This window comes from Apium graveolens, chromosome 4 (genome assembly GCF_009905375.1).
Source record: "Apium graveolens cultivar Ventura chromosome 4, ASM990537v1, whole genome shotgun sequence".
NCBI lineage: Eukaryota > Viridiplantae > Streptophyta > Magnoliopsida > Apiales > Apiaceae > Apium > Apium graveolens.
The window spans coordinates 157,948,993-157,956,069 of NC_133650.1; the positions used below are offsets into that span (position 1 = coordinate 157,948,993).

A 7,077-nucleotide genomic window follows, 5' to 3' on the forward strand; every position below is an offset into this window, starting at 1 on the left:
CTCGTACGCTTGAAGTCGGAATTCATCAAGTTCATTAAGCTGAAGCATTCTTTTCTTACCAGCTGCATCTAAATCCAGGTTTAACTTTTTCAACGCCCAGTAGGCCTTATGCTCAAGCTCCGCAGGTAAATGACATCCCTTACCGTACACTAACTGAAACGGGGACATACCAAGTGGAGTTTTGTATGCTGTTCTGTAAGCCCAAACAGCTTCATCGAGCTTTAAGGACCAATCCTTCCTTGACGGACAAACAACCTTTTCTAGAATACGCTTGATCTCTCTGTTAGACACTTCCGCTTGACCATTTATTTGCGGATGATAGGCAGTAGCAACTCGATGATTCACATTATAATGCTGCATCATAGAAGTGAACTTACGGTTGTAGAAATGCAACCCTTCATCACTTATGATTACCCGAGGTGTTCCAAACCTTGTGAAAATCTGCTTATGAAGAAAATTCAGCACTGCCTTTGCATCATTTATCGGTAGAGCTTTGACTTCTACCCATTTTGAGACATAATCGACTGCCAGCAAGATGTACTGATTATTGCAGGATGAGACAAAAGGCCCCATGAAATCGATTCCCCAAACATCAAAGACCTCGACTTCAAGCATCACATTTAACGGCATCTCATCCTTTCTCGTCAAATTTCCCACTCTTTGGCAACGATCACACCTTAAAACAAACTGATGAGCATCCTTAAACAAAGTAGGCCAGAAAAAACCTGCTTGCAGAATACGAGCTGTCGTCTTCTCACCACCATAGTGTCCACCATAAAGTGTGGAGTGGCAGTCTCGTAATATCCCCTTCGTCTCACAGAACGGGATACATCTCCTGATGATCTGGTCAGCTCCCTGTCTAAACAAATATGGTTCATCCCACATATACCACTTTACCACATGCAGAAACTTCTTCTTTTGAGTGGAGGTCAACTTAGGAGGCATTATATTGCTGACAAGATAGTTTACAATATCTGCAAACCATGGCTCTTCCTCCTGAACTGCGAACAACTGCTCATCCGGAAAAGATTCATTGATTAATGTCTCATCTTGTGAAGTACACTCGGGATTCTCCAACCTAGAGAGATGGTCAGCTACTTGATTCTCAATACCTTTTCGATCCTTGATCTCTAACTCAAATTCCTGAAGTAAGAGCACCCAACGAATGAGTCTCGGCTTCGAATCCTTCTTGGAAACCAAATAGCGAATGGCCGCATGATCAGTGAATACTGTCACTAGACTCCCAAGCAGATAAGATCGAAATTTCTCGAAACCAAAGACTATAGCCAAGAGCTCCTTCTCCGTAGTGGTGTAGTTCATTTGGGCCCCATTTAAGGTCTTACTCGCATAATAGACCACATGAAAGAGATTATTCTTGCACTGCCCCAGAACTGCACCTACCACATAATCACTCGCATCACACATCATCTCAAACGGCTCTATCCAATCTGGTACTGTAATAACTGGTGCAGTGATCAAACTCTTCTTGAGAGTCTCGAATGCCGCCAAACATTCATCATCAAATTTGAAAGGCACATCTTTCTCAAGCAAATTGCACAACGGCTTAGATATCTTCAAAAAGTCCTTGATGAATCGCCGATAAAAACCCGCATGACCAAGAAAACTACGGATTCCCTTCACAGAAATAGGTGGTGGAAGATTTTCAATGACTCCCACCTTGGCCTTGTCCACCTCCAGACCCTTGCTAGAGACCTTATGCCCAAGAATAATGCCTTCACGCACCATAAAATGACATTTCTCCCAATTGAGCACCAAATTAGTTTCCACGCACCTTTTGAGTACAGCACGAAGATTATTCAAACATTCATCATACGAATGTCCAAAGACGGAGAAGTCGTCCATGAACACCTCGACATTATTTCCAATCATGTCAGAGAATATAGCCATCATACATCTCTGAAAAGTGGCCAGGGCACCATATAACCCAAACGAAACTCTGCGAAAAGCAAACGTGCCAAATGGACAAGTGAAGGTAGTCTTTTCCTGATCCTCTGGTGCAATACAAATCTGATTATACCCTGAATAGCCATCCAGAAGACAATAATACTCATGACCAGCCAACCTGTCAAGCATCTGATCAATGAAAAGAAGAGGGAAATGATCCTTCCTCGTGGTTTTGTTCAACTTTCGATAATCCATGCATACTCTCCATCCTGTAACTGTTCGAGTGGGGATGAGCTCATTCTTCTCATTTGCTACCACAGTCATACCTCCTTTCTTAGGCACACATTGTACGGGGCTCACCCAAGAACTGTCAGAAATAGGATAAATGATACCTGCATCGAGCCATTTCAGAATTTCTTTCTTCACTACCTCCTTCATGATAGGATTAAGTCTGCGCTGCTGTTCAACAGTCGGCTTACTACCTTCCTCTAGCAGAATTTTATGCATACAATATGAAGGGTTGATCCCCTTGATGTCTGCTATGGTCCATCCAATACCTGATTTGAATTCTCTCAAAATCCTTAAGAGCTTGTCTTCCTCACTACCTGAAAGGTCAGATGCAATAATAACAGGTAAAGTAGATGCATCACCTAAAAAAGCATACCTCAAGTGTTCAGATAGTGGCTTGAGCTCCAAGGTAGGTGCTTCCTCTATTGATGGTTTGAGCTTTCCTTCAGTATTCTTGAGGTCAGAAGTACCAAGAGATTCAAATGGCATGTCCAACTTTCGCTTCCAGGGAGAAGCATTCAGATATTGTAATTGCTCATTGCCAACTTCATCATCACTGTCAAAATTCCCCACTAAGGCCTTTTCCAAAGCATCAGACATTAGCATGCGATCGAGTTCTGAAGTAACCGCAGAATCAATCACATCCACTTTTAAGCACTCCTCATCTTCTGTAGGGAATTTCATTGCCTTGAACACGTTGAAGGTCACATCCTGATCTTGTACCCGCATAGTAAGTTCACCTTTCTGCACATCTATCAAGGTACGGCCAGTAGCCAAGAAAGGTCTTCCCAAGATTATGGGAATCTTCTTATCTTCCTCAAAATCCAGAATAACAAAATCTGCAGGAAAGAAGAGCTTATCCACCTTGACTAGCACATCCTCCACTATGCCCCTTGGGTAAGTAATAGAATGATCAGCCAATTGTAGAGACATGTATGTGGGTTTTGGATCAGGCAAATCCAACTTTTTAAAGATCAACAACGGCATCAGATTGATACTTTCTCCCAAATCACAAAGGCACTTGTCAAAAGTCAACTCGCCAATGGTGCAAGGAATGGTGAAGCTACCTGGATCTTTAAGCTTTGGAGGTAACTTTTGCTGCAGAACAGCGTTGCATTCTTCCGTGAGAGCAACGGTCTCAAGGTCATCCAGTTTCACCTTCCTTGAAAGAATACTCTTCATAAACTTCGCATAACTAGGCATTTGCTCTAGAGCCTCAGCGAAAGGTATATTGATGTGAAGTTTCTTGAACACCTCCAGAAACTTACCGAACTGTCTATCCAGCTTTTGTTACTGCAATCTCTTAGGAAAAGATGGTGGAGGATAGAGCTGTTTCTCCCCTGTATTACCCTCAGGCAGAGTGTGTTCAACAGTAGTCTTCCTTGGTTCCGCCGCTTTCTCCTTTTGCTTAGCATCTTCATCTCTAATTTCAGCTTCTCCTTCTTTTGGCTTTTCAGCATCAGCAACTTTCCCAGACCTTAAGGTAATAGCCTTGACTTGCTCTTTAGCTTCCTTTATGTCTGGTACTTCTGTGTCACTAGGGAGTGTTCCAGGTTGACGATTGAGCACTGCATTGGCTATTTGACCGATTTGATTTTCCAAGGTCTTGATAGCAACCGCCCTGACTCTTGCATAACAGCTTAAGTTCATCAAAATCAGCACTAGTAGGTGTAGCTGCACTTCCCTGTTGAGGGTATGATTGCCTTTGAGCATACTACTGTGGTTGCTGGAATCCAGGTGGATTAAACTGTTTAGTCACACCTTGCTGATATGGTGGCTGAATAGCATTCTGATTATTACCCCAGCTGAAATTTGGATGATTTCTGTTGTTAGGATGATAAGTAGCTGGCACAGGCTGCTGTTGTCGCTGATAATTATTCACATACTGAACATATTCGTTGACAAGAGAACACTAATCCGTAGCATGAGAACTTGCACAAAGCTCACAAACCATAGCTATTTGATTAACTCCATATGTAGCTAGAGAATCAACCTTCATCGCCAGCGCCTGGAGCTGCGCTGCAATAGCGGTGGCTGCATCGACTTCCAGAATACCTGCTATCTTCCCAGGCATCATCCTCTAAGTTGGGTTTTGATGCTCATTTGCATCCATAGTCTCGATAAGATTATAAGCCTCAGTATAGCTTTTAGCCCATAAGGCGCCTCCAGCTGCTGCATCGAGCATGGGCCGAGATTGGGCCCCCAAACCATTATAGAAACCAGTGATCACCATCCAATCGGGCATTCCATGATGTGGACACTTCCTCAACATTTCCTTGTAGCGTTCCCAAGCTTCGCACATAGATTCTGTAGGTTGCTGCACAAACTGAGTAAGAGCACTCCTCATAGCAGCAGTCTTTGCCATCGGATAAAACTTCACCAGAAACTTTTGCGCAAGATCTTGCCAAGTAGTGATGGACCCAGCTGGTTCAGAATGTAACCAGTCCTTAGCTTTGTCCCTCAGTGAGAATGGGAAAAGCCTCAGCTTGATAGCCTCATCAGTCACGCCATTATACTTAAAAGTGCTGCAGATCTCGACAAAATTCCTTATGTGCATGTTGGGGTCTTCAGTTGTAGCTCCTCCAAAAGAAACAGAATTCTGCACCATCTGAATAGTGCCCGGCTTGATTTCAAAGGTGTTAGCTTGAATAGCCGGATGAAAAATGCTTGACTGAATGTCATCAATTTTAGGCCGAGAAAAGTCCATAAGAGCTGGATCAGCCTGAACAATATGATCACCCATGATTACTGGTTCTTTCTGCTCAGTTCCTGAATCCGAATCTTCAAAATCTATCTTCTCCGGAATATCAAGAACTTCGTCTGTCTCCTCAGCTGTATCTAAAGTCCTCTTGCGAGTACGAGAACAAGTTTGCATAAACGTTCGCTTAAGTACCTGAAACACAACCAGAAATAATAAGTAACAACTACGTCCTAATCACTGAGTCCTAATGACCAATGATGGTAAGTACATAAACTAAACAAATACGCCGAGTCCCCGGCAGCGGCGCCAAAAACTTGTTAGGGCGGAAACACGCGCTAATATTCACGCAAGTATACGCGTTCGCAAGTAATATAAAATACTTTCTAGTTCGTTCCCACAGAGACTCAGACTAATTATTGTTTAATTAAACTCACGCACCAATGTATGATTACTTCTCAATGTTAAGACACTAACACTTAGAATTGTTGACTAAATATTAAATATAATTAATAACTTAAGTTCACTTAATTAACACTTCAATTAACAATATTAAAACACTCATGAGATCACAACTTCATTACTACTTCCTTCAATAGTTATTGTTATTACCTTTAGCATGTGACAGTGATGATATTAATCGAATAACACAAAACTGATAAAAGCCAACTTTCATTGTACTCATACCATTCTACCAAGCATCCACAATTAAGATAGAAGTTGAATAGGCATCAATTATGTTGAGTTCCTATATGTCTACAGAAATTGACAACACAACGATTTAAGCACAAGTTATTCCTTTTGATTACACATGGCAAATAAAAATGTTAGAGTTACCCACTAAACATGCACATCATACATGAACCTATGCTAGCATGGCAAGTTCTAAATCTCAAGATCCACTGTCGCTTCACAAGAGATTAACACCCTATCTTATATGTTCGCGACGCACATAAGACGAATACGCACAACCAATACTAGATATCATACAATCATCACACACTAAAGTATTAAATAATTAACTAAAGAATTCCATAGTAAATCCGTTGCGACCCCATGATAACGATTAGCCCATAATAGCACTTATCATCATCATGGGTTCATATGAAATCATGATAAACAAACACAAGAAAATAATAACTAAACTAATTATATTAAATCAGAGTACGTCACAAGAGTAATTAAGTTCAAAGTAAGAAAACTAGCATCCAACGTTACAACGAAATAAGAATCACAAGAAAGTATGCTTCCTCTTCGTTGCTGTGTGCTAAAACGGTCTTCTTCCTTATCTCCTTCTCTCCTTGCTTAATACCACGATCCTCTCCCGTGAAAACGTCTCCAAATCTACTTATATAATAGTCCTATAAAACTCAGATTACATAGAAGTTGGAAGCCAAACAGAAGTAGAAGTCTTAAAATAATTATTTAATTTCCCGACCCTGCGCGGCCGCTCAGCATAGCTGAGCGGACGCTCAGCTTTCTGCGCGGCCGCTCAGCATAGCTGAGCGGGCGCTCAGGACCCTACTGGATTTTTCCTGAGCTTGCTCCGTTTCTTCGCTGTAATTTGCCCCTTTCTTTCCTCTCTCAATGGTGAACACATGCCAAGGCTTATTCTTGATGATTACTCCTCCGAAATGCAACTAATACCCTGAAATGCATAAACACTAGAAAAATGCATCAAATACACAAAATACTTAATTTCAAGGCACCAATTTAAGCCATTTTAAGATGTTCTAAGTGGTATAAAATGCCACTTATCAGTTACTCAAGGTACGAATCCCCAAGTTCAACAACTACACGTACCTGTGAATTCTCGACCCATTGGGTATGAGTATTCAACTATTGTGACTACTAACCCCCCCCCCCCATATGGGATGCCCCTTTACCCCGAGGTTGGAGGAAGCGGACATGCTGGGCGGAGTGAAGCACGAGGGCGATCGCCCCTATATACAAGGTTTGGCTCCAATCCCTGAGGATCAGGAATTTTTTGGTCCTTACACTGAGAGAGACTCTGAATCTTCAGATGATGAAGTGACCCCAAGAAGGAGGCGTGCTGGCAAAGAGCCGATGGCTGATGGTCGCCAACGTCCTAGGAGCACCCAAGGGACGAATTCCCAAGAAGTGCAGGAAAGGATCAGGGCTCATGAGGCTGAGATTCAAAGGCTGAAGCGCGACTTGGAGTCACA

The 7,077-nt window shown here is 42.2% G+C and overlaps 1 non-coding gene across 1 annotated transcript; it reads left to right on the plus strand.

Annotated features, from left to right (window-relative positions):
• The first annotated feature begins 4,436 nt into the window (after window positions 1–4,436).
• Window positions 4,437–4,543, plus strand: LOC141722467 (small nucleolar RNA R71). The gene has a single exon (XR_012575486.1). It is a non-coding gene; the product is annotated as a small nucleolar RNA R71 (small nucleolar RNA).
• The last annotated feature ends 2,534 nt before the right edge of the window (window positions 4,544–7,077 follow it).